The sequence below is a fragment of the Micromys minutus genome (genome assembly GCF_963924665.1).
Source record: "Micromys minutus genome assembly, chromosome: 26".
NCBI classification, from domain to species: domain Eukaryota; kingdom Metazoa; phylum Chordata; class Mammalia; order Rodentia; family Muridae; genus Micromys; species Micromys minutus.
In genome coordinates this window covers 39,057,347-39,063,015 of record NC_137961.1, presented here as the reverse complement: position 1 = coordinate 39,063,015, position 5,669 = coordinate 39,057,347, and the positions used below count along the sequence as shown (strand labels likewise).

General features: G+C 35.6%; 1 pseudogene across 1 annotated transcript; it reads right to left on the bottom strand.

Annotated features, from left to right (window-relative positions):
* Positions 1–503: 503 nt before the first annotated feature.
* LOC308437493 (14-3-3 protein theta-like) lies at positions 504–1,190 on the bottom strand (annotated as a pseudogene). Its single transcript has one exon. The product of its transcript is annotated as a 14-3-3 protein theta-like (transcript).
* Between the last annotated feature and the right edge of the window lie 4,479 nt (positions 1,191–5,669).

Genomic DNA, 5,669 nt, shown 5'->3' with positions numbered 1-5,669 from the left:
TGGATTTCTACTACAAAGTAATTTGTTGTAAGAGAATGGAAAAGCAGCTTCTGAAGGAAACCCCCAAGAAGGTCAAGAAAGCAAATGCAGAAATCAAGAAGTTATTATTACAATCACTTTAAATTGTAATGCACTACATTTCCATATCTTCACAGTAATACAAAACACAAGTGACTTGCAGAACTAGTTCATATTACTTAAATATCAAATGTGCTCTCAGTCCTCTACACAAGTGTCTGGAAGTTACTCGTGTTTATATGAGATGAAGCTATTTATACTTTTCTACAGTAGTAACTGCAAACCAGGAATGTAGAGACAACACAAACTAAAGGATGGAGTTTTCCCAAAACTGCAGTGTGAAAAGACTATAAACAGTTGATTCCATACACATGAATGTGCTTTTTTGCTAGAGGAAATCCAAGTGGAATAAGGAATAGAGACGTAAAAATTTATTCTTGAGGGGATGGAGGTTGGTGCCCTGGATGTCTTTAGCTCTCGACCCCCTAAGCTGCGTCACATTCTTCTTCTGCACTGTCTGGAGTCCATAGTGTTACATTGTCTCTAAGCAGCTGCATGATGAGCTGTCTTATAGGAGTCATAGTTCAGTGCATCAAGCTCTACAATGGCCTCATCAAAAGCCTTTTTAGCCATTGTGCAGGCAAGCTCTGGATTATTAAAAATCTCAGTAAAATACAGAAAAGTTACAAGCCAGCCCCAGGAGGATTGGATGTGTAGGTTGCATCTCTTTCTTGCTTATATAGAATAACTCTTGGTAGGCTCCTCGGGAATTTTCTATCCTTTGTTTTCAATCATTGCCATAAACTACTTCAGCAAGATTCTGGAAATATTCTCCCTTCATTTTCAGATAAAAGACATTACTCTCTGGATTGTTTGCATTGTCTATTAAATACTTATCCAACAATTCCAGGACTGTGGTGCAGATGGGTCGCAGTTCAGACTCCACTTTCTCCCAATACTCCTTTGTCGGAGGTGTCGGTCTTCTGCTCAACCCTTGAGGTGAACCTGCAGCCCTCGACCATGTTCTTGTAGGCCACTGATAGCAGGTTGCCCTCCTTGTTGGACAGTTTAGCGACCTGCTCTGCCACAGCTTTCATGTACATAGCCATGTTGTCATAGCGCTAGGCCAGCTTGGCCAGCTTGGCCTTCAGGATCAGCTCTCTCTTCTCCATGGCAAGCGAGGGCGAGCCCCAAGCCTTCTCTGGAGTCCTCATTCTAGTCTCAGTCTGTCAGAGCTCTTGGGAGTCAAGTTTCCTCTGAGATAATGAAGTCCCAGTGTGTCCAAACTCCTGATGTTCTTAAGTGTGTCAGGGCTCCAACACTCCAGAGTGTGTCCCATCTCGTGGGAGTGGAGCTTCCTCTGTGATCCTGTGATCCTGGGCCTGTAAGTACACCTGTGTTCCTGTGATCCTGTGATTCAGGGTGTATTTGAGCCCCTGGGTGACCGGATTCCTCTGGGTCTTTGGGAGATGGATATTATGATGGTTTTCATATGCTTGCCCAGGGAGTGGCACTACTTGAAGGTTTGTCCTTATTGGAGGAAGTGTGTCATTCTGGGGATGGGCTTGAAGACACTCCTCCTAGCTGCCTGAGGATGCTTAGTCTGTTCTTGGCTTCCTTTGGATGAAGATGTAGAACTCTCAACTCCTCCTGCTCCATGCCTGCCTGGTTGCTGTCATACTCTTGTCTTGATGATAATGGACTGAACCTCTGAACCTATGAGCCAGCCCCAATTAAATGTTGTTATTTATAAGACTTGTCTTGGTCATGGTATCTGTTCATAGCAATGAAACCCTAAGACAAATATGAAACCAGTGCCCAAGGTCTGCTCAGGGCTCAGGTTCTGACTGGAAGGAATCTGGGCCACTGGCATCCCTTGATCCCAGGGGACCTGTTACCTCTGTATATTGGGACAAGATGTGTCTTCCTCACCTGGTATCCTGGGTATGTTAGAGCACCTGGGCTACAGATTTCCTCTGGGTGTTGTGGGGAAGGGTGAAGAACCAGTGCCCAAGTGCAGTCTGGAAGAACTACATAAAATACTTATTTCGGAGTTATTTATATACATACTGAGGAGCGAGAATATGAGTACCTTTGCCTGCTAGTTCATGAATTTCGTTATATTTTATTATTATTACCTATAGTTCACACTGTCTCTAGTTGCTTTGACATGCAAATTATTTTATTTTATTGTTCAAAATATTTGTCCTTTTGACAAGAAATCCAACTCTAGACTGTATATGAATTCCATGCCCAAAATAATAGCAATAAATGGTTAATTCATGTAATAAACTAACAATTTGAATTAATTTGGTTTTGAGCCTTTGTAAAAATGTCTAGTGTCTCTGATGATTCATATTTGTTGTCAATGTGATTTCTGGAAGAAGGAATCATCAACTGAAGAACTGCTTTGACTAGAATGACCTGTGCGTAAGTATGTGGGCCATTTTCTTGATTTCTAACTAATATAGGAAGGCCTACACTACTGTGTACATGGCTAACTCAGGGTACACTGGCATGGCTGGCATAAGCAAGTTCAATCTGAGTCTGGAAGGAAAGAGTAAGCAGTAGTTCTCTGTGGTCTCTGTTTACATACTTGCCTCTAGGTTCTTATCTTGAACTTCTTCCCTGGCTTACCTTGATGATAAACAACTTCAAATTTTAACCTGAAATAAATCTTTCATCCCCACATTCGTTTTGATAAGTATTTTATAGAATCAGCAAAAAGCAAAGTAGAACAGCGCCCAAATGTAAAATTCTAAATAAGTGAACCTCCATAACTGTTATTGCTCTCTTAAAAACAAACAAACAAAAAACAATACAGAGCCAAGCATTTTACACTCAATCTCTTTTGTTTTCTCCTTGTTTTATGTAGGCAAGAAGTCTTCACAAACAAAACCTAGAAACTACATGAACTTTCACTATGTGGACATTGTGATGAGACCAGAAAATAAGACAGTGTGGTATAAGATGACTGATTTATACCCACAGAAGTATACAAATGTGAAAGGTAAGTGAAAATTGAGAACACTGAGGTTGGAAATTATGCCTAAGTATCAATTTGCTTTATGCTAGTAGAAATAAATAAATGGTATTAACCTAATGTGTTATTATTCTTCTGTTAAATGTTGCTCTAAATTTTTAGAATATCCAGGGTTACTGATGTGCAATTTTATGATTTCAGTAATTTCAAGTATTCGTTCAGGTATAATGTTAACTAAGGAATTCTTATTTTTAAATTGATCTCTCATAAATGTTCTGTGGAATGGCTAAACTTCAGAAGCTAATGCTAAAGAAAGAAGAGTGCTATATATCTGTGGAGCTATTTTCATTTCTGCGTTAGCATCATAAATTTCAGCAGTCAGAAAATAGAATAATTATTAAATACACCATGAGTTAGTTCATTCTAGAACATGGTACCTTAGAAGTGTTAATATGATGTAAAATGACCATATAGACTCTATTATACTCTCATAATTTAAAATGATATTATCATTAAATGTTGGTGTATTTAAATTTAATCATTTTATACCACATTATAAACATGACATATAACTAGGTATGGAAATAACTTGCTGCCCTTACTCCATGGATATTTTTTCTGGTTATATAAAACCCTATATGCCATTCATCATATTTTAGATTCCACAAAAACCCCAAATTAAGAAAGTTACGAGAATGTGCTTTGCACTTTAATAATATTTTGTTGGCAACACAAATATTTAATAAATTGCCAGCAATTTAAAATAAAAGAGCCAAGATCATATAAAGGTCTCTCAAACATTATTATTGCTAACTTTCTTATGAACTACAAAAACATAAACATTTTACTGAAGGTCAAATAATGTTTCAAAAATGTTATTCTAAAAATAATATTTATACCTATTAGCTTAATTGTCTCCTACATTTTCAGTTTTATCCATGTTCAAAACAGTAGATAATTTTAGAGAATTATGTTAAAAACATGTATTTTATGACATCGTTTATCAATTATAAAATCTCCTGATACTTATGAAATTAAATTTCAATATAGGAAATGTTGAATCAGTTAAGATATGAAAATGTGAATGAGAACTCCAAAAATTTAGGACATCAGATTAAAAAGTAAACCAAATGTCAACTACCTGTCTGACAGTACACATAATCACTTTTAGTAGTACTTCCTATCAGTATTATTAAAATAACACCTGCTGAGATCTTAGAACTATTCTCTCAGCTCTAAACCACAATATATCTTAAACCAGCATCTTCATTTTGAATAATCTGGAATGACAGATAACGGAAGTGCTTGCTTTGTAGCCTGTTTTAAACCTGTTGGTTGCCTTTAAGATTGGACAGCCCAGACTCCATGTGGAAATGTGGTGGTACAGCTTAAATGTGCCTAGAAAAGTAGGTATAGAAGGTGGGATTGTCATCAACAATAGCATATCATTTGAATAGCAAATTACCCTTATCATTCTTAAAATTAAAAAACAGGACAATTCTCCCCCAAAAGATGAATAGAATACATTAGAGTCAGAGTAACATGGTCCAGCAATGTTAGCAATGAATCATTTATTATAAACAGCCAGTATTTTTATTAGATATTTTAATTTAAATTATATCTAGTCTGTCTCTACTCTAAAAGGTCATATGCTACTTATTAATGACATTATAACATGATTCACTATAGATAATCATAATTTATACCTTAATGTATTTCATGGTGATGTGATATTTGAAAAATGAGAAGTAATTCATTTTCAGTATAACCAAAGCTTCAATGAAGTAATCCATTGAAGAATGGAATTATTCAGGTTATATTGGTTTTCCATTCATAGTGAGGATAACACCTCTGGTAATTTGCACATGTCATCTAGTTAATATCACAGACAAAGAAGTGGGTGAATTGAAGTACAATAAGAGAAGTAAAGATGCTGATTGACTGGAACATTATAACTTTTATTACATACTGTGGGCCCAGGATGTTATAATAATTAGTCTGTCAACTCAATTGTTACTCTTCATTAAAAATGAATATAAGGGAGCAATTAATCTCACAACTTTAGCTTCATTAGAAAATTATGCTTTGGAGTTAGTAGCAGCTTGGTTTCTCAATCTAAAGAATGTATCATTTTTTAATTAAAGGTTTTCCCTTCATTATTTTGGTTTTTGTACTTAAGCAGAAAAATATAAGCTTATATATAAAGTATGTAAAATATTTTCATTATTTCAAACTTCTCTTCAGAAATTCATTATGTATACAGTAGCTTTTTTTTTCTTGCTCCATTTCTTCTACAAGTTTGTAGACTCAGAATGGCACGTGGCTTGAAAATAAATAATATTTTTTAAAATGCTGATAGTGCTAAGAGCTGTCTGGAATAAAATAGAAAAGTTTTCTACATACAACCAAAAAGTTTTGAAAATATCTGAAGCTTGGGGTGAATTTTCTTCCTTTTGTTATAATAGGTGTTCAAAAAATATTAATAAAGAGGTACCTAGTCATAAACTCTTACCAACTTGTCTTACAGACTGACCACCTGCTGATGAAACTACAAATCAGCAAGTAATAGTAGAACCCAAATCATTTCAGAAGTATTGATTTTACTTTCTGTATTTGACTGGGATAAACACAAAATACAGAGACAGTTTAAAGCCAAGATCTTTTCTTT